Below are 23,155 nucleotides of genomic sequence, written 5' to 3'. Positions count from 1 at the left end.
AGGTTATACATTATTTATATTCCGTACAAAATAAAATGTTTTTGTGCAGACCGAGCATTCTGAAGGGAGTTGTTCTTATCGCCTCAAGCCGTTCATTGCATGAAGTATTTTACTTATGTTTTATTTATTTTTTTCTTCTTGTTTTTCTTCATAACATTAAGGAAATTTATTTCAACATCCAGTCACGCGGCAAGCTCGAGCGAGAACTTCAAGTTTCCACACCCAGGGATCTGCCAAGCGCCGCTGTTGTTTGGCAGGAAGGGCACATAGTTGTAGCCGCATTCGTTTAACATTATTTAATACATGTAATTTACATATCCACGCCCATTTTCAGTAAAAGACAGATAATTATTTGCATTATTTACACCCTCCTCTGTAAAATTCTCTCCAACCTTGCCTGATCTCAACCTCTCTCTTCTTCGATCCAATTCCGTATGAGGCCACCGCTCATCTGTTTTTCTGTTTGGCACCGCCCATCCTCCAAACTCGTTTCGCTCCGCCCCGCCCTCTTGCTCTACTCCGCTTTTTGCTTTGCCTCGTGTCCCACCCACTTCTAGCGTCTTTACGTCGGCGTCCTCGCTTAGAGGAGCCATGTTGTTATTTCGGCAAAGTATAGTAGGGATGAGAAGCGGGCGTTTGACGTGGAGTTAGAAGAGTGTTCATGTTTCCGAGCTTGTGTTTTTTTATTTTCTTAACTGAAGGCAGTTTTCAGTTCCCTGAAATACAGATGGTAAAGAACAAGTTCCGCTGTTTAATAGAAGGGTAAAGAAAGAGGTAGGTGGTTTTGCAAAAGTGCAGTATTTACGTTTTCTAATGCAGTGGGTTGCTTGAAAGTTCAAGTGAGAGTGAGTAAGTGGGATGTGACATCGGGACGGAGCGTGGGTTGTCTCCAGTTCCGTTTCGATTCTCTTAATTTTAACTTTTAATGCACTTGTAAGTTTTTTTTTTTTTTTTTTTCGACGCTCTGGGTAAGCAGTGTGGCCTCGGCTCGCCACCCGTCTCAAAAGCAGAAATTCGCCACGTTATTTTGGAATCTGGTGAAAGGGGAAGTGTTCACGAGCTCAACCTTCGTATTGCTGTACACGGGCAGGTCTGTTCTTGCACTTCTGAATGTTTGCCTTCAGGTTTTTTTTAAATAAAAATGTGGACGTGCTGCTGATTTCGTATTAAGAAAGTATAGACAATGTTGCTTTTAATCGAAGCGGAGTTTTTCTTTTACGATGATAAGCAATAGATCACACTAGGCGCTGTCGCCTCTTGGTTTGTTTGTAGGTCCGGAGTGAGTGAGTGAGTGAGTGAGTGAGTGAGTGAGTGTGTGTGTGTGTGTGTTATTGAAAAGTTTGTCGAAACGCGCAACATGGGTGTGAGTTCGTAAGTCGCTTTTGGCCGACCGCTTACATTGTTGCACACGCATGTTAATTATATCAAAGCGCTGTCTTAACTACACCTGATCCCCTGAGGCATGCACATTAAACTGCTGACAGGCACACTTTTGGTGCAGACGCCTTGCTGGTTTATTTGTGCGGGATCCAGATCTGTAATCGAATGACATTTGAAACTTTATTTCAAAAGCTGGGCAGAACAGTATTATTAACCTTTGGTGATCATTTTAAACTAACGATGATATGTTATTTCCCAGAAATGGGTTTACCAATCAGGGCAAATTTAGGTGTTATGTAACTCACAAAAATATATATATATAGGTGAGATTTGTCTGGCTTAACGTGGTTGTACTAATCAAATTTAACGGCATACCTGTCACTCGCCCACTTCTGCAGCAGAGCGTGGTGACAACCACACAGTGATCGCAGTAATGGGATGCAGACTCGTTTTTATATCGCACCTGTCATGGCGAACATTCAAGTGTTTAACGTTAACTTTGCAGAAAGCTCCAAAGAGGAAATGCGTGGCAGGTGTCCTTGTTCGTGATTGTTTTATTTTTAAGTATTTTGAACCAACGTGCGTGTTTTGGTCGGTTTTGTATCTTACGCATTTGGTAAGTAGTGTCTGTGGTAGGTGATTGATTCATTTGACTCCAGTAAACTTGTTTCAACAGTTTCCACACAAACAGAAGTGATTTCTTTCAAAATGACAAATAATTTTAATTTTTCGGACAAGTACCGTGGTTTCCATTACCTATATACAAAGTAGCATATCCTGCAAGTCGTGTGCTTGTGGGTTGGCCTCACGTATTCAGGTACTGACAAGTGTTTCTTTATCTTGACTTAATTTTATTTATTTCAAAGATGGCTGTCTGCACATTGGTCTCAAAATGTTAACATGGGTAATTTCAATAGAAAATAAAAATAGACACAAATATATAAAATAATGAAAAATAGGAAATAAAGCTAGAGTAGTATAGGTGTATATTGTCTGGCCAAACAGATGTTTCAGCCATGTCTGTGGCGTCAGAGTCGGAAACAATTATTGTGAGAATGTATTGATTCTGACCATGTGTAAATTGTAATATGTGTTAAAACATCCAATTTTGCATGTACTAATTCAATTAAAGTATTTTTTTTCTTCTAGCCCTTTGATAAAATGTAGCCTTTATTTACTGTTTGTAAGTTTGTCCTGTATTTAATGTTACTCGATATTTGTAACCTCTTTAATAACGAATATAAATAAGCCACAATGGCATCACTAAAGCCTTAAGATTAGATTGCTTTAGATAAACTGTATTAATCCCAAGAGGAAATTTAGATGCATACAACATTGGAAACATAAAGCTACAGACTCGCAGTACAAATTATGCAATCAATAGTTAAATAAATGGGTATTGTGCAGAAACTGAAAAGTAAGCAGAGAGTATAAGCATTTAGTTTGGAACATTGGGAGGAAGCATTGAACTGCCTGATAGCAACAGGCAGAAATTATACACAGAGGTTCTACTTAGCTCACCATAGTGGAATGAGAAAGTGGCTATAAGTGTTCCAAGAGGGCACCTTATGGATGGGATTTTTCAAGATGGCTTCCACTGTTGGTAGCATCCCATTTTCCACAACAGCTTCCAGTATGTCCAGGGTTAGCCCTGTGATGGAGCAGGCTTTTCTGATAAGTTTAAGGCATTATGTGTCTTTTGAATTCAAGTTGCTTCCCTAGGAGACCGCAGCATAAAACAATACACTGACTTCTTATGGTCTAGTAGAACATTTCAGGCAGCTTGTTCTTTACATTAACATGCATTAGTCTGCTCAGGAAGTATAGTGTGCTCTGGCCCTTCTTGGACATAGCCAAACTTTAATACGATAGGGTGCTAAAAAATAGCCTTTGATTTGCATTGGCAGTGATGAAATTCCTTGTGTGTTGTGTGCTTTCAACCAACCTAGTGAGTATGAGTCAAATTACAAATTGAGGATTCAGAGTCAGTGCTACCTTAAATTGATGAATCAGATTTTGTGTACGAACTCCATAGTCCTGGTTTCAACTATACATTTTATTAGAACTTCATTCTTAAATGCCTTTTCCACATTACGTTTGATTAATTGAGAAGTGTCTGAGATGCACTGTTGCTTTAATTTTACTGAAGAACCGATGTTCAGTTTATTAATGTACTGTCTGTGAGTCAGTTTTGTAGATACTAGTGTTGACTGCATTACAAATAGAGTGGCAAGTACTCTTCCATGTAGGATAACTAGCATAGAGCAACTGCAGACTACTCGATTGTTTTAATTTTATGTAAACGGAAGTTTGATGATGGGGTCAAATTCACTATCAAGTTTAGTTCAGACTTCAATTATGTCCAAAATGTCAAAAAGGTTGGCTTTTAGCATGGTGTGTGAATGCATGTTTGTGGAAACCTATGTACAGTACAACTATGAAACTACGGATAAACTGACCTGCCTTTTTCAATCAATTTACACCCTATTTGTTTTGTTACAGTCTACAGGTCTGTTGCTTGTGGTTCAGTTTGGTCCTGTACTTACAGTGGTGTGAAAAACTATTTGCCCCCTTCCTGATTTCTTATTCTTTTGCATGTTTGTCACACAAAATGTTTCTGATCATCAAACACATTTAACCATTAGTCAAATATAACACAAGTAAACACAAAATGCAGTTTGTAAATGGTGGTTTTTATTATTTAGGGAGAAAAAAAAATCCAAACCTACATGGCCCTGTGTGAAAAAGTAATTGCCCCCTGAACCAAATAACTGGTTGGGCCACCCTTAGCAGCAATAACTGCAATCAAGCGTTTGCGATAACTTGCAATGAGTCTATTACAGCGCTCTGGAGGAATTTTGGCCCACTCATCTTTGCAAAATTGTTGTAATTCAGCTTTATTTGAGGGTTTTCTAGCATGAACCACCTTTTTAAGGTCATGCCATGGCATCTCAATTGGATTCAGGTCAGGACTTTGACTAGGCCACTCCAAAGTCTTCATTTTGTTTTTCTTCAGCCATTCAGAGGTGGATTTGCTGGTGTGTTTTGGGTCATTGTCCTGTTGCAGCACCCAAGATCGCTTCAGCTTGAGTTGACGAACAGTTGGCCGGACATTCTCCTTCAGGATTTTTTGGTAGACAGTAGAATTCATGGTTCCATCTATCACAGCAAGCCTTCCAGGTCCTGAAGCAGCAAAACAACCCCAGACCATCACACTACCACCACCATATTTTACTGTTGGTATGATGTTCTTTTTCTGAAATGCCGTGTTCCTTTTACGCCAGATGTAACGGGACATTTGCCTTCCAAAAAGTTCAACTTTTGTCTCATCAGTCCACAAGGTGTTTTCCCAAAAGTCTTGGCAATCATTGAGATGTTTCTTAGCAAAATTGAGACAAGCCCTAATGTTCTTTTTGCTTAACAGTGGTTTGCGTCTTGGAAATCTGCCATGCAGGCCGTTTTTGCCCAGTCTCTTTCTTATGGTGGAGTCGTGAACACTGACCTTAATTGAGGCAAGTGAGGCCTGCAGTTCTTTAGACGTTGTCCTGGGGTCTTTTGTGACCTCTCGGATGAGTCGTCTCTGCGCTCTTGGGGTAATTTTGGTCGGCCGGCCACTCCTGGGAAGGTTCACCACTGTTCCATGTTTTTGCCATTTGTGGATAATGGCTCTCACTGTGGTTCGCTGGAGTCCCAAAGCTTTAGAAATGGCTTTATAACCTTTACCAGACTGATAGATCTCAATTACTTCTGTTCTCATTTGTTCCTGAATTTCTTTGGATCTTGGCATGATGTCTAGCTTTTGAGGTGCTTTTGGTCTACTTCTCTGTGTCAGGCAGCTCCTATTTAAGTGATTTCTTGATTGAAACAGGTGTGGCAGTAATCAGGCCTGGGGGTGGCTACGGAAATTGAACTCAGGTGTGATACACCACAGTTCGGTTATTTTTTAACAAGGGGGCAATTACTTTTTCACACAGGGCCATGTAGGTTTGGATTTTTTTTCTCCCTAAATAATAAAAACCATCATTTAAAAACTGCATTTTGTGTTTACTTGTGTTATATTTGACTAATGGTTAAATGTGTTTGATGATCAGAAACATTTTGTGTGACAAACATGCAAAAGAATAAGAAATCAGGAAGGGGGCAAATAGTTTTTCACACCACTGTATATCAATATCCTTCAAAAATGATTTGACCTGCAGTATGTCCAATGATAACTGCTGTAAAAATCTTTTAATTTAAACATGTTCTTTGCAGTCTACTGTTTAGTTATAGGACTAGGCCTATTGATTTGCCAAATTTCTGCTCAAGTAGTTTGAGATTCATAACTTTATTTAAATAAACACATACGCACATGAAGGTAACTTACACTGAAAGTAACTTATAACTGAAGATCGCCGACGGCTTGTTTGCCCAAGTATAGCACATGCTGTGTTATGAAGAGAAAGAAATGAACACACACACATTGATCTGTAAAAGATGACATGGATGGAGGCTTTAAGCCACATCAGTCTTTGCAGCTTTTTTAGCTCATTTGACCCAGATGTTTAGTTTCAAATTAAATATTGCATCCCAAAACAAAATGAGGGATATCACAGTGAAGCGATGAAAGTATTGAATTTTGCAGCAGCCTCAATGCAGGTATAGAAATTTAACACAGTGGCTGCCCAGCCCCTGCATACCATAACCGTTGTGTATGTCCTCCAGAAATATGAGCCATTAGTAGCACCACCAGTTTTATGTAGTAGTATAATTTCCATTTGTACAAAGTACAGTGAAACATGCAAGTAAGAATTTCACAGTACTTTGTACACATGACAGTCATACTACTACTAGGAAGATTGATGTGTGCAAATGACCCATTAAGAGCTTGTACCTTAATCTGATCACTCGCCAAAGAGATATCCATTAAATACTGGCTGAATTTTTTAATTTTCTTTTAAAGGAAAGTATGACAAAATAGTAAAATACATGGGCCTCATTTATAAAACTATTGCATGAACTGATTTCATCTTGTATGAAATGGGAAATGAAAGCATCTGTATACATGAATACATTGCAGATCATATGTACAAATGCTGCCACACCCAGATTTTACATGTGATAGTACAATATATAGAAAAGCAATAACAAACTAAAAATATTGTGTTAATATTTTAAATGCCAAATGTGGGAACTTTAAAATGAGAATGACATTAACATATATTTATATAGGCCAGCAGAAGTTCAATTCAGAAAGGCTCTTTAGAGAAAGAAGTAGGACTGTTTAATGCAACTTAAGTAAAATGTTTACTTTTTTATGGTGATTTTGATGTGGTTTATGTTTCGTTATTTCGTTAAGTTGTGACATTAATTTCACCATTGTGGCATTGTTAATAATTAGGGTGTTATTTTCACTAATGTACAGTGCATGCCAAATTCCTTTATGCTGCAATTCTCCACGTCACACTCTGCCTTTTCAATCTGTATTGAAATCTGTATCACCCCATTCCCCAAGACTTTTTCTTGGTACAAACCCTGATGATTAACACCCCCCCCATGTTTCTGTGTTTTTTCTCATGAGATGAACCCAAAAAACTAGTAACAAACCACGAGGCGAGACACAAAAATAACCGGATTGGTAAAAAAAATGTTTATTAATGAATTACAGCATTCTAAATGTTGTCACCTTCTATATACTCGCCCTCCCGATCTCTACACCGCTCCATACGCATCTTCCATTGATGGAAACAGTGCCGGTGGTCATCTTTGCTTGAGGCTCTTCAACAGGCTTGCCGTTTTTGTCTTCACTTCATCCTTTGAAGAAAACTGTGTTCCCTTCAGGTCACTTTTGATTTTTGGGAACAAGTAAAAATCACAGGAAACTAAATCAGGCAAATAAGGAGGATGATCAAGGACAGGAATGTTTTTGTCAGTCAAAAACTGCTTTACGGAAAAAGCATTGTGCATGGGAGCGTTGTCTTGGTGAAGCACCCAAATCGACCTGAGCATTGAATTAGGGCTGGGCGGTATAACCAAAATTCTATATCACGGTATTTTTCAAAATTATACCAGGTTTCACAGTATTCAGCATAGGGGTGGGCGGTATGACCAAAATTCTATAGCACAGTATTTTTCTAAATTATCCCGGTTTCACGGTATTCGACGGTATTTTTTTCCCCATGCATGAGTGGATGTTAACCACATTTTCCACTGCAATTACTGGCTAAGAATAACCTATTCCACTGTCAAGAGTATTGTACATTGTACAAAAAAAAACATTTTAATGTGCACACAAGTATTAATACAGTTTTGCATTGCCCCATAAAGTGATAGTTTTCAAGGGGGTGGCACTAATGGAGAAGGTATCACATTGCATGACAGATGCAGTCAAAATATAGAACCTTTTTATTGAACACATTTTGCAAAAACAAACTATAATTTTGACAACATATTTTCAACCATACAAAGAGGCATTTAGACTTAGTAAAATATCCAGAAGTGCTTGTCAAAAATTGTATTGCACCGAATATGTCTTAGAAAAGGAATAAATAGTAAATATTTTTTGTAAACCAACTACACTTTCTGTTAATGTTAACAATCTCTGTCCACTGACACGTTAAAGTGACTTTTTAAACAACTTTATCATCATTAAACTGCATAATATTTAAACTAATAAATAATAACAATAAAATAAATAATAGTATTATTACTGATAGTTACACTATTACTTCAAGACTTCAAGCCCAGGTGCATTACACAGTATTCACCAAATTAAAATAAAATACAACAAGTGCAACTTGGTGATGACATCTTTACCAGCTGAACCATCATTTAGGCAAACTGCATTAATATGGACCTTGCTTCAAGCTAAGCTATACTGGGAAGAAGAAAACAAACTATATGTCGAGAACAAAGTCAACATTTCCACTTTATTCTCACCGTTTATGTCGAGATTAAAGTCGACATTTCCACTTTATTCTCATAGTTTACTTCATAATTAAAGTAGAATGTCGTAAACTAAACTTCTTCCTAAAATCAATGTTTAATCAATTACTTAATTTACCCCGTCATAAATTAATGCAGCACATTAAATGCTTTGTGTTACGTTCCCCGACCTAGTGGTTAATCACTACACTTCTTAAGCGATCACCATACAGAATCCATTCACTTCATTATATTCCTGCTTTCTGAAAATTTAGAATGCTAAGATAAATACTTGATTTCATTTTCATGATGAAATACTTTAAAGCAGGTATTACACATACATGGTAGTGAGGCGGTAGTGCTGCTCCCTCGCAGTAAGGGGTCCCCAGGTGTATGTTCAGTGTAGAGAACTTTATGGCAGGTGTGACAAGGCTCCAAAAAACTGGATGTATGAGTAGCTATCGCATAGGTTTAACTTAAATATTGTGTAAATGTTGGGTTTGTGATCTGCTGGTCGGAGACACAAACACAGAATTCAATGCATGTTCTTTTGAGCGGGCAATCTTTATTGCATGCATGCTGTCTCTATCTGACGTAGGCTACCAAAACCCCAGTTCCTATCCTTCCTTTTTCTTTCACCACATAACCAATCACCACACGATAAACGTCTTTGTGAAATTAAAACTAGTTATAAACTTAGCCCACGGAGTGTTCAGAACTTTAAAAATATCTTCGTTATACATGTTTAATTATGCCATCCATTCAGAGTTGCGCCCATCTCTGAACGAATAACTTAACACAAAGCATTTAATGTGCTATATAACTTATGACGGGGTTTGAGAAAATCTAGTAAATTAAATATTCATTTTATGATGAAGTTTAGTTTACGATGTTCTACTTTAATGACAAATTACGAGAATAAAGTCAAAAGAATATATTCTCGTCATAAGCATCAAGATTAAAGTGGAAGTGTCGAGAATAAAGTCAAAATGTCGTCACACTATTACACAGTACCCAGGTACATTACACTGTATTGAAAACAAATAAAACAAGTACAACTTGGCTTGCAGTATTATCCAGTAGTATAGAAACAGTATTTACACATCTGACCTTTTAAAACTAAAGCATCTCCAGGCGACAGATGTGACTGCTTTTTTTCGACTCTCTGTCCATTTTCACCGCGCGGCATACCTATGCTACCGCCCACTATTTGGTGGTGTAGCAGTGAAAAAGAGCCCTAGTGCAACAAATCTGTGTTTAGCGGTGTAGCAGTGAAAAAGGTCCCCACTTGTTCGGAACGTGGCGCAGCGGGAAACTGTTCGTCGTTTAGGCAATTTAAACCGGTGTTGCAGTATAAGAAAAATCCATATCATAAAAAAAAATAAAAAACGGTTTTCGGTATGAACCGGTATACCGCCCAGCACTAATTCAGCGGTATTTTTTTCCCCATGCGTGAGTGGATGTTAACCACATTTTCCACTGTAATTACTGCAGTAGACTGGCTAAGAATAACCTATTCCACTGTCATGAGAACTGTACATTGTACAAAAACATTTTAATATGCACACAAGTAGTGCATAGTTTTCAAGAGGGTGGCACTAATGAAGAGAAGGAATCACATTGCATTACAGTTGCAGTCAAAATATAGAACCATTTTATTGAACAAATTTTGCAAACAACTTAAAACTATAATTTTGACAACATATTTTCAACCATCCAAAGAGGCATTTAGACTTAGTAAAATAATCAGAGGTGCTTGTCAAACATTGTATTGCACTGAACATGTTTTAGAAAAGGAATAAAGAGTAAATATTTTTTGTAAACCAACTACACTTTCTGTTAATGTTAACAATCTCTGTCCACTGACACGTTAGCTACATGGATTGTAATGGCGTTGGTTATCTCGATCCACCGCTTGCTTTTTTTGTCATAGGCAGTCCTCTAGCAAATACGTCTACAAGTGACGTCTGACTCGAGTGTCCTCTAGCTTTTTCAGTTTTACCTGAGGATGTGGAGGGTGCCAATGTTAGTTCCATACATTCATGGTACTCCAAACCATGTATGCGGCTAAGGTGGTACAGCAAATTGCTCATGTTACTGCCGCTAGCGACAACTTTAGCTCAACAGCATTTATAGTAAATAGTTGTTTGGTCCACATCCAACCCTTTAAAACCAAAATCTCCAGACAACAGACGTGGCTTCTTTTTTCGGCAAAAGTTCTTGTGTGTCATCATGTTCAACTTTATTGTCTGCTACAGCTTCAGTTTCAGAATGTTCTCTGTCAATTTTCACCACTCAGTACCTCCACTAACACATGTATTCCATTGCATGCGTGTTTAGCGGTGTAGCAGTGAAAAAAGTCCCCCCTTAAACAGTTTCCCGCTGCTCCATGTTTCGAACGTTGTTTAGGCTATTTAAACCGGTATTGCGGTATAAGAAAAATACATATCATAACAAAAATAAAAAACAATTTTCGGTATGAACCGGTATACCTCCCAGCACTACGTTGAATGTCTTCCACATTTTCTTGTCCTTGAAATGTTTGTGCCACTCAAAATCTTGTGTGCAAGACAAACTATAATCACCGTACACTGTTTTTATCATTTCATAAGTTTCTGTGGCTGTTTTGTTCAATTTTGTGAAAAATTTGATGTTGAATTGCTGTTTATTTATTTATTTATCTCCCGACATTATAGTGGCAACCCGTGTAGAAATTGTTATCCAAATACTGATTGGGCTATTCACAGGTAATACCTAGCCGGTCGGTAGTTTGAGAGGGGGTATAGTTATATGATTCACGTCCGGCCGACCTCCACACAGTTTTACAGGAAAGCCCAGCCCGATTATTTTTGTGTCTCACCTCGTATACTGGGGTGGCCAACTCCAATCCTGGGGAGCCACAGTGGCTACAGGTTTTCATCCTATTTTCTTAGTGACTCGTTTTTGCTACAAATTAGCTTAATTTTATTGATTTGCTATTTAAAACTCGGACCCTTTAAATCGGGGCTGAGCAACGTTGGTCCTGGACAGCCGTAGTGGCTTCAGGTTTTTGTTGCAGCCCAATTGCTGCAGGAGAACTCATTGATTGCTGATGACACATTTATTGCTGAAATGACATTTTCTGCTTCATTTTAGTTGTCTTGCTTGTTAAAATTTTGAACCCTTAATAGTCTCAGTAAACAGCTGTGTTCAATTTTTTAACTGTTCCTTATTAGCAATAAGATGCAAATGACAAAGGAACCAGCAGTTATACATATAGCTTATCTCCATTTCCACCTGTGTGTATTCATCATTTACTATTTGGTTTAATTATGTACTCAGAAACAAACTGAAGAGAAAGTGAAAAACTGAAAATGAATCATCCATTTTAGGCTTCAATCACTTAGATGATACATGTATCATTAAAAAAGAGAAAAAAAATTGATATAAGAATGAACTGACATGGTAGAGTTAAAACATTAACAAGCCATGAAAGTAAATAAAATCTGTAATTGGTGAGGATTGGCTTCTAATTAAGCAACTGGGTTGGAACAGAAACCTGCTGCCACTGCATTTCTCCAGGATTGGAGTTGGCCTCCCCGGACTATAAAGTTAAATTCAGAGCTGTCCTAAACTGGACCGCTATAGTTGAAATTGGAAACAAAAACTGCTAGTTCTTGTTTTATGTGGTTGCACTAACTAGTTGGTTAAAGAAACTTGAATATTTTATGCATAGGAAATTGACCATACTTTAATTCTTAGACTGAAAAACAAAATGTATCGTTGAGTCCAATTATCTAGTAACTCGGTGGCCTCCTTTTCCATGGACTTGAAAAGGTGTTGAATGTACTGTATTACACGAAGATGCTGGCATATGAGGATTCCAAAATATTTTACATTTATTGCAGTTTAGATGTTGGTGTATATAGATTGCAGTGTATTCTACTATTGGTGCAATTTCTGGTGGTGAATGTGTACCCTGTGTACCTCATTCCATTTTGCTCACCCAGTATTTTTCCGAAATCTTCCACCAGCTTGTGTCCCGTTATTCTACGTCATTTTTTTGCTGGTAAGAGTGGAAATCAATTGAGTTGTCATATTCCTTTCTTAAATCATATCAAAGTGAAATTACTTCTGCTATTCCTCTTTCAGCTTTTGACATAGTGACAGATACTGGTTCACCCATATTATTGTTCAGGCAGATACTAACTGCTGGCATCAAAACAGCTTAAATCTTGCCATCACAAGCCGGATTATTTTTTAAATCTCGTGTTCTAAAAACAAGAAAGTATGCTGTTTTTGTAAGTATTGAAAGAGATAATTATTTCTGACGAGGATCTGAAGGAAGTTAAGACTATACAACATTCCATAAAAGTTAAGAGAGAAAATAATACAAATGCACTAATTTGGAAAGAGGTACAAACAATTTGTTTGGTTGTTTCAGTGGGCTACGTTGCTCTAATTATCAGGAGGGTTGAAGCTGTGTCAAGCCACTAAGGTGCTGCCTAGAAAAGGTTGTTCTGCAAAAGCCATGGCAAACAAGAAGAAGACTTGTGAGTGAAACCATGGAAAGGCCAACAATTTCTTTGAAAGAGCTTTATAGCTCAATAGCTGGGCCTGAAGTAAATGTGGATCGGTCACCCATATCAGGGGCTCTGCATAACACTGGCCTGTATGGGAGGGTGTGACGAAAGAAGCCATTACTCAGAAAAAATCATGTGAAAGCGTGTCTAGAGCTTGCTAAAAAAAGAATTTGAATTACCCTGTTGCAATGAGGGAAAAGGGTTCATGGCCAGAGGAGAACAAGATTGAGCTTTTTGGCCAGAGTTCAAAGAGAGAAGTGGGTATAAAGGTTCATCTTTCAGCAGAACAGTCCAGAAGTAACAGAACAGAAGTTTTGGAGTCGTTCAAAGGAAAACAGGGTGAATATTTTACAATTGCCCAATCAAAACCCTTCCCTCAAACAAAATAAGAACCTTTAGCACTATTTGAAAACTGCAATGCATAAACAAAAAGAAATTTGGAGGAAAATCTTCCCGTGAATCAGTAAGCAAAACTGGTACATACTTACCCCCAAAACACTTAATTTTAACACAAAATTTGCTGTACAGAGTGTTAAGTGTGTGGATTGAATACTTGCGAAAAAGCCCATTTCCTTTTTTTAAATTTTTTTTCCAACAAAGTCACATTGAACAAAACTAAATTGATGTTTAGTTTTGTAAATTAAAAACATTTTACAGAGTAAAATTTCAGTGTAGGATTTGCTCAGTAACATAGGTCTGAATATTTTTGCACGATGCTGTAACACTTGATCAAAAACATTTAGTAAAATCCATTCGTTCATTATCAGATTCAATCTAGGGAAGGGCCGCACGAGCCAAAGTCTGTTCCAGTGTCTTGGCAGGACATGCTCATGCCTACAGTACTGTAGAGAAGTTGAAGTACAGCAGCTGGTGATCTGTCGTGTCCAAAAGCAAGCCATGCCGTCTTGTAAACTCCGGTAGCCATATCGGCTCTCAACGGATCAATGTATGTGTATTTATCCCATGCGAACCTTGCCGTAGATGCATCGGCTGCGCGAAGGCACTCAACTGGCAGCAGATCCGCTCGTGCGGCATCGGCTGGTGTCTGATCAGCTGATGCCTGCTTCTAACTCTCTTGCTCGATCTCCTGATCACTGCCAATAAAGTCCGATTCTGAAAAATCAAGAGTCCGACTCCGCGGTAATGCGCAAAACAACGTCTGCCAAGTGTTTTCTTTTCTGCACTTGCTTCGCTGCCTTTTCACATGTCGGTGCCATCTTGCCTTTGTTTACATTTCACAACTCATGCACACGCAATGTTTATTTGCCGAGTCAACGAGTCTAGCATTCCTCCAAGCACAGAGGGAATGCCTGTGACGTGACAGTGAGATTTGTCGCCATTAACAGCTGATTGTCACCCTTTATCCCTGGATGTCGACTTTTGTCGACATTCGCCTTCAACCCCTCCTGTCGACAAAAGTCGACATCCGCCCTAAAAGAGTTAATAAGCTAACTGCATATCAGTTTACAGTATAATTTCTCTTAAAATTTGGATAAAAAGGTTACCCTCAATATGTACATGTCACCACAATGTCATTCTAGTGACTGAAAATAAACTAAGAAATAAATCGCTGAATGACAAGCAAGTGTAAGTTATTTAAAAAGTGCCTTTGCACCTGGGGACCATACTTTTCACTTCTTTTCTTGGTTAATGTGCTTTCTGTGTGTCTGTCTTATCCTGCTTGACTGTCCAGTTTTCATATACGAGGCGGTACCCAAAAATAGATTTGAAAAAAATTTTTTTAATAATTTTTACTTACTGCAACTTTAGTCTCCTTCAAAGTACTCTCCATGTCAATGAATGCACTTGTCCCAACGGTTTTCCAAACTGGTGGAAGCATTTTTGGAATTGCTGAAGAGTAACGTTGTGCCAGGCCTGCAGCGGTTTTTCTTTGACTTCCTTCATGGTACAAAAACACTTTCCTTTGAGTTCTTTTTTCACAGGCGGGAACAAGAAAAAGTCGCACGGAGCAAGATCAGGCAAGTAAGAGAAGGTGGCAAGAACTCCAAGACACACAAGTGAATTCAGAAATCTCTTCAATAGTCTGACGATGATCTTCATAAATTGCATTGTGAACTTTTTCAAGATTTTCGTCATTCCTAATGCTTCCTCTTTAAAAGCAGTTTCAAGCATCACTACAGTTTCAGCAGCTGTTTTCCCTAAGAAAAAACAAAATTTAACACAAACTCGTTCTTTATGATCACCCATCACAAAAATCGCAGAACACGTTTAATAAGCACCAAGAGAAACCGACACGGAATGCCCCTTGGCAGACTTCCTCGGAATACTGTAAGTATGCTACACCTAGCAGCGAAATTCGCAGCCAAGTCTAGAGTGAGCGCCAGGTACAGATTCCTGTTATATACCCACTCGTATATGGCCTCACATTAAGTATTTGTGAAAGATTGGAGTCTCTTCTGAGAAGAAGAGATTAGATTTCTAACAAGTGCATCCATCGAAAAGCCTGTTGCAGTATTGGTGTGATTTCTTCCCAGTGGTGCTGGCTTTGACACCTTAAGTATTTTTGGAGTAAGAAAGCCATCAGTAAGCCAATGTGTTTTAGGAAGTGTGTTGTGCTCCCTGATCAGCCCCCTAGTAGTTTGAGATTATGATTACGGCTTCCACAATACACTAATCACGAAAAGTGTCAATTACTGCATTCCATTTAGTTCTGTCAGGCATTAAGCTTTCCCAGTTACAAACTTCTCTAAACTGCAGTTGAATGTTGTAGTCAAGCACAGACACATTCAGTAAGCAAAAGTGTGTTTGTGGATTAGAAGCATTGATAATCATTTGAATAATTACTGTCCTGAATGTATTTTTAGGAGTTGAGGATCTCTAACAATACTTTTAAAAATGTTTTTTTTTTTTCTAAATTTTGCAGCAGCTGTCTCCATGGGGAAAAAAAAAAGTAATGTTGACCTGACACTTTATAAGTTTAGTGCCAAAATGAAGAAAATTATCTATTTGTTTTCAATAGCAATGATTCTCATCCTCTTTAATAAAACCCCTGTTTGCGTCCAGTGTCCGTGTGTGTGTATCTTCTGGTGAAGTGCGCATGTGCGGGGCACAGTGCAATGCTTCAAAGGCCGCCTGACACAACACACAAGACAGAGAGGGCAGGACCTATAAAATATCGCGCGGCAGATCCAATCGGATTTCGGTAAATGAGGTAAGACCTAAAACATGAGGCACGAAAAATCCAATGAGGTACTGAGACGCGGAGATCAGCTTCCCCAAAGAGGTGGGATTAGTGTTTGTTGTTGTGCAAGTGTTCACTCTGAGGATGTCCGCTTGGCCCAGTAAAGTGTCAGTCGTTGAAGGGGTTTTCCTAAATATACGAGTTTTCATGATATTGCAATTGGATGACTTTTAAAAGTGGGTTTATTTTCGCGCACATAAAATCTGTTGCTGGGGAGACGCCACACATACACTAATCAGCTGCACGTCAGCACAGATTAAAATACTTGCTAGGGAACTGCACAGTACTTGCTGGAGAGATGCAACACTATGCACTACTGTTCTAGCGCCCATTATTGTAACGGGCTTAATGTCTAGTCTAAAATAAATACTATGCAAAGCAACACAGCACTGCAAGCAAACATTTATGCAACCCTCTAAAATTCCACCACATAATTCATAATGGTGACTGCATGAAAGATAACCCACCAGTATTAAGTCCCAGTAACATTAGGACAGCGACACAGATAATATTTACGTGTTCATGCTGTAATGCAGGTCTGTATCCATCAAAAGCAGATTCAAATAAAATAACATTGTATGTAATTTATCAAAGACAAGGCTCCAATTATAACTGCATGCAAAAGGTTTAAAAAAATAAAAAACTAATAAACACTCAGGGCAACAGATAACATCGTCCCCTCCCGCAACTAATTTTTCAAAGTTGTTGCCTTTATTAAATTTAAAATAGAATTGTCTCTGAAACAAGTTCTGCTTTATGCAACAAAACTTTGTGGTTAAACAGGTGTGAGTGTAACATTTCTTTGTATTGATGAGGAATTTATACTGAAAAGAAGATGCTTGCAATGCTGCTTTTTTTAAATGAGGAGAACTGGGACACAACTAACTTGTCAAGGACTGGACTGAGTCTGGGCCGGTCACCAGTGCTTCTGCAGCAGCATTGAACAGTGCGCTACCATCTAAATATTTCTTCAGCTTGTTATATATTAATACATTTAATGTGTTTACATACCTGTATAATAGAACTATCAGTTTGTTTATATTCACTTGTTAATCTTCCATTACTGCTATTTTAAGATTTTATAATGTACATACATTTTTACATGCTCCTGCATGTTTTGTTTTCTTAATAGACAAATATAATAGAGCCCCATTTTAACATCCATCCATCCATCCATTTTCCAACCCGCTGAATCCGAACACAGGGTCACAGGGGTCTGCTGGAGCCAATCCCAGCTAACACAGGGCACAAGGCAGGGAACCAATCCCGGGCAGGGTGCCAACCCACCACAGGACACACACAAACACACCCACACACCAAGCACACTCTTATGTTTAATGTTTTTCTGCATTTTTACATTTTAAGTGGTACGTGATGGTGATGACTTTTTATTTATTTTTTTTCTTTTAGTAGCATTTGTTTTGGGGGAAAAAATTGAATGTTGGTGTTACAAATAATTCTGAAATAAAAAAATAAGTATATTTGATTTCCTTTATAACAAATTTTTTTTTAAAGCATGCTTTATCTTTATTGTAAAAATAAAAACCGTATTAAATACTAAATTTCAGTTTAAAATGGTTTCCTGCAAAATGTTCTACTGTACAATATATATAATATATATATATAATATATCGATATATAGTTAGAGAGAGAGAGTACAGTACATGCAATTGGTAAGACAAAATACACATTTCACTGTAGTGCTGTTAATTGGAAGAATATCAAAGGCAATCGTTGTCAAATATAATAGTGCTCCCCTGGTCAAAATTCCTGTTTCTGTTTGTGGATAGCTAAGCAAGTAAAAGATCATCTGATTTCCAAACAGCAGAATGTTAAAGATGACACATTTCTTTAATATGTTAAGTACAAATATATTATTTCCGTCATTAGCAGCTTTTAAAATAATAATAATAAAGAAAAAGGCCTGAAGCAAAAGTTTGGGCACCAGCATTGTCAGTACTTGATAACACCCCCCTTGCCAAGTTTCACAGCTTGTAAATGCTTTTTGTTTCCAGCCGGGAGACTTTCTGTCTTTATTGGCTTCTAGTTCTGTGAGATTCTTGGGCTGTCTTGCATGCACTGCTCTTTTGAGCTCAATCCACAGATATTCAATGATGTTTATGTTGGGGGGCTGTGAGGGCCATTCTGTATCCTTTAACTTGTACCTATTGACGTGGTCCATTGTGGATTTTGAGGTGTATTTCGGATCACCATCTTGTTGTAGAAGACATCATCTTTACCTTTTTAGCTTTTTTTTTTTTTTTTTACAGACAGTGTGATGCATCCTTCCAGAATTTTCTGATATTTAATTAAATCAGTTCTTCCCTATACCAGTGAAGTGTTCCCTGTACCACTGGCTACAAAACAAGCTCAAAGCATGGTCATGCTTGACAGTTGGAGAGGTGTTCTTTTCATGGAATTCTGATCTCTTTCTCCAAACATACCCTTGCACATTTCAGCGAAAAAGTTATATTTTGACTTCCATCAATCCACAGGACTTGTTCCAAAATGCATTAGACTTACTTAGTTGCATATTTGCAGACTTCTGATACTGAAATTTGTGGTGAGGATGCAGTAAATGTTTTCTTCTGATGACTCTTCCATGAAGGACAAAGGTCATACTTTGCACCACCAATCCAGACTTTGAAGGACAAAGGTTATACTTTGCACCACCAATCCAGACTTTGCAAAAACTTTCTAGCAATCCTACGTGCAGCTCTCTCAGGTAATGTTTTCTTGGTCCTCCAGACCTCAACTTCACCTCCGCCATTCCTGTTAACTGCCATTTCTTAATTACATTACTAACTTGAGTGAACAGCTACCCAAAAATGCTTTGCTTTCTTTTTGTAGCTTCTCCTGCTTATGGGAAACAGTTATTCTTCTTTAAAAAAAATAAATACCATACCATACCATTTTTATTTGTTAAGCGCTTAAAAACACAGCATTACAACTGACCGAAGCGCTGTACAGTTAAAACAAGCAAGACTAAAAGCAAAATATTAAAAACAAACATTAAGAGAGAATTAAAACAGAGACACTAAAAACAGGTCAGGGGACCCAATAAAACAGAGAAATAGCAAAAAGCAAGTGGGAATAAGACAGGTTAAGAATTAAAAGCCAATGTGAAGAGAAGAAGTGCGTTTTTAGGTGTGATTTGAATGTGGTGACTGAAGTGGCTTGCCTAACCACTAAAGGTAAGGAGTTCCAGAGCCTGGGTGCACAGACAGAAAAAGCCCTTTCACCACGAGCTTTAAAATGTGCCTTGGGAACGGTTAGGAGCAGCTGATCTGCGGATCTAAGAACACGAGGGGGATTGTGACGACGGAGCAAGACACTCAAGTAGGCAGGGGCTAGACCATTTAGTGCCTTATAGGTTAAGAGGAGTATCTTAAAATCAATTCTGAAGCTAACCGGCAGCCAGTGTAGGGTTTTTAAAATCAGTGTAATGTGTTGGTAAAATAAATAAAAGACAGTAGTTGCTGATTGTTAGGACAAAGTTTGAGGACTCTGGGACCTGACCAGCTAATTTAAAGTCTGACACATTAGTAAAAAGCTATCTTGAGACCTCATCATTTGCATAGTGCTCCTTCCCTTTTATTTTATTTTTTTTACTATGCAATTGTTTAAAACAAAAATAAACGATTTTTGCTTAAAATGCTGAAAAGAATGTTTCATCTTGAACTGATCTCCAAAAGACCAAATGTTAATCTTCTACTCACTTAACTATTCACAATAACAAATTTTCACCAGGGTGCCCAGACCTTTGCATGCCACTGTTTCATCACTCTTGTACAAGGGAAGTGAATTTTTGAAATTGTGGATGGCATTGAAAGGAAATAAGGATTTTATGAGTGTCGAGGTGGAATTGGTGTGTTACATATCCCCCATCACTGCCCTTAAAGGGTTTGACATGGATCATTATAACCAAAAGGGATATTTCTTAATTGTACTCCAAGCGACAACTCATCATTTTCTGTATTGATAAGTTTGCTATTTGGTAGGAGTTCAAGGCGGACATATGCAGCTTAGGAAGAAAAATATTTAAAATGCTTTAAAACGGCACTTTAGTGAAAGTGTCTAAAGCAAGCATCATTTATTAACATAAATAAGGTTTAACAGATGTGGTGCATTGTGCCTGTCTTGCTTATATTTTGTGCTCTTTCCAGATGCAAAGCACTAGTAATTTATAGTTTGTAACGCGCATTCCCCTTGAGATTAAAAAAGTTTATCTAATCTAATTTAATTAGACACTTTCCCACCATAGGAACTTTTCTCAGGAACCAGAGACATTTTAGAAACTCTGGAACCACATGCTAATAGTGTGGTGTGTAGACTGTTACTATTGATTGGCACTTTAATGCCATTTGGGAGAACACTAAATATGGCTGTTAATGGATGTGGAGTGATTGTAACCCCAAATCTGCTTAAGAAGCATGTAAAGGTTTTGGTCCAAAATGATGTTAATATAGTGCATGTCGCCTAGTGATGCCGGAGCAGACTCAACTGGAAGAATCCCAACCCACCTTGTATAACTCAGTGGGTAAGCAATGTTCTATATTATTTCAAATTAGAAAAAAAAAAATGAAACTCTCACTTTTGTAACATAGTGAGAATTCATTAATATTTTGAGAATAATAATGCTGAGCTTGTGATTGACTGTCTAATGTCATTAACTGTTTTATTATTAAGTTTTGTTTCTTGTTTCATTTTGCCAGAGTCTCTCTTTTTAATGGGTGGAGGTTGAATCTTTATTTTTGTTTTTGTCTTTTTGTTTCTGCTGCTGTTTTTTCCTTGTGTTCTTATTTTTGCTTTGTTCTCATTGTAATTGATTTGAAGTAAATGCGTGTATCTGGTATGTTATAATAAGTTTGAATTTGTTGAATTCCACTGTAATGTTCTTCATAGCAACCAATTTGGCCATCTGTGCTTTGCTGTATTAGGTGAGGTAGTGCTGTATCTTGTTATAGTGTGTGGCAATTAACAATGGGGTATTGTCACTGTTAAATTGCAAGTTAAAAGGAGTAGCAGAGTAGCAATGTTGGCTTACTCCGTTAAAATGGTGATGCTGTCCTGCTGGTAGTAACATTGTCAGTCGGTGATGTTAAGAGGAACGGTTGATCAAACTGAGAATTGGATAAGTTGTTAAAGCGAGCACCAAGGGCAAGATAGCATAGCAAGACTACAACATGGGTTTAGGACAGGTATAGATTGAGAATCACATTGTCTTTCCTTCTTAGCAGAGAATGTGTAAAAGTATGAGAGCATACATATGGACATTGGACAGGCAGTCGCAGTCATTGAACAATCAAAGCAGGATTTTATTCTACCCATCTTGTCTCCTTTCATGCATCCAGAATGACAGCAGTAAGCTAGTGGCTTTGACAAAAGTTGTAACAGACAAACCATTACAGAACATCCTCTGCATCTCTTGTCTCGTCTCAATGATGTGCAGCAGTTGGGTTCTTCTGTGGATCCTCATTATCAGTAGAAACGCATAAGGTTCTCAAAATTCTGGCTCACCCACCACATTAACCCCCAAGTCAGAGGAAGTTCTAGTCACACGTGGTTCAAATCATCAGCAAAGTAGCGTCTATCAGCATTGTAAATCAGTCGGTGATTGCCAATCATTTCATCCATCACTATAAGCCAACTGTTTTGTTTATTAAATGAACAATACATCTCAAAGTAAGTCCGTGTTACACTTTACAAGGAGAATTTTCCAATACACATCTTATATATATTTCTCTTCTGGTTCGTCCTGTTTCCACTTCAAAACCGGTCCCGCCCACACAGCATTTCTCGATTCCTATTCATCCTCTTCCATATCATGCACTATACTGGCCTGCTGAGCGTAATGCATCCAACAAGTACTCAGGGTGCTGCCACAACGGTAAAGTAGCTTTGCCACCCTTGCGGGAGCCACCTGTGTCTTTACAACAGCTTCTTACACAGCAAACATCAGAAGCTAAAAGAGAATACAACCCTTCTATAGCGTTTGCTTCCATGGGTGCACAGATAACTCAACCTCCTGGCCACGGACCATACTGTTTTAAAATACACGGACAAATTTATCACCAAATCTCTCCACTATATGCTAACACTTCTGCCTTTCCAGGATATGGACAGTTGTATGTTTTTGACACGGCACAAGCTACTAAAGTACACTTACAAAATAAAGCAAATTCTGCATGCAGCGAAAATGTACTTCTCCAGCTAGATTCCATGCTCAGAACCATCAACCCCTTCGCTAAATCATACACATGCATGAAATCGCTCAGTTCAATCCAACATCTGTACGAATGGTTTTCAAGGAAACCCCTAGGCAGGAATTACGATGATACAATGCCCCGACATGTCACACCGATGTTGCAGCAATTTTCGTTGGAGAAGATGGCGAAACGCTTGCCGAAAGGGGCATTTGCATCTATCCAATAGGCAACTCCTGTAAACAGATTTCCATGCTCAATATGAATTGCGATCCTATGGTTTACCCACTTTTATTCCCTTACGGAGACATTGGCTGGCACAAAGATTTACAACATGTTCCCGATAAAAAGAACTGCTAAGTGAATAAGGCTTACTCAATGCCAATTTTACGCATACAGATTAGCAATGAGGAATACATTTAGTATTTTGCACTCCAGCGGCAAACTATTCCAACAGTACGTCGTAGATGTGTATGTTAAAACAGAGGGCGCACGTCTCAACTATCTCAGTTCGACGCGCAGATCTTGTTGATGTAATCTATCAGACGCACTGCAAGCAAACGCTGAAAATAACAACGTATGTGTAGGCAAAATGATCATATTACCGTCCACATTTCCAGGAAGTCCAAGATACATGCAACAAAACTATCAGGATGCCATGGCCATAGTACGTAAAAATCGGAAAGCCTGATCTATTTATCACTTTCACATATAATCCTGCTTGGCCGGAAATTCTATATGCACACTGCGCCTCTCAAGAAGTATTTTTCTTCTTGATTTCTGAATTCCTTTCTCACCGTTTTCCGTTCCTATTCTTAATAAAATAAAGTGCTTAATGGTTTAACAACCTTAAATACATTTTAATTGGTTTGTAGTTACTGGAGTCCATTAATGTTGAGTAG

General features: G+C 38.2%; 1 protein-coding gene across 2 annotated transcripts in view; it reads left to right on the top strand.

Moving 5' to 3' along the window:
- The first annotated feature begins 553 nt into the window (after positions 1-553).
- plekhf2 (pleckstrin homology domain containing, family F (with FYVE domain) member 2) overlaps positions 554-23,155 on the top strand; it is a 35,186-nt gene continuing 12,584 nt past the window's right edge. The window contains exon 1 of one of the 2 annotated variants that reach the window (XM_028817256.2): positions 554-774. The gene's annotated coding sequence lies outside the window, so the exon portion shown is untranslated. Of the gene's footprint in view, positions 793-23,155 lie in introns of both variants that reach the window. The other variant, XM_051935748.1, reaches the window with a different exon arrangement.

This window comes from Erpetoichthys calabaricus, chromosome 13, assembly GCF_900747795.2.
Source record: "Erpetoichthys calabaricus chromosome 13, fErpCal1.3, whole genome shotgun sequence".
Classification (NCBI taxonomy): domain Eukaryota; kingdom Metazoa; phylum Chordata; class Cladistia; order Polypteriformes; family Polypteridae; genus Erpetoichthys; species Erpetoichthys calabaricus.
The sequence above is the reverse complement of the archived record's forward strand: the minus strand, read 5'-3'. Positions and strand labels throughout refer to the sequence as shown.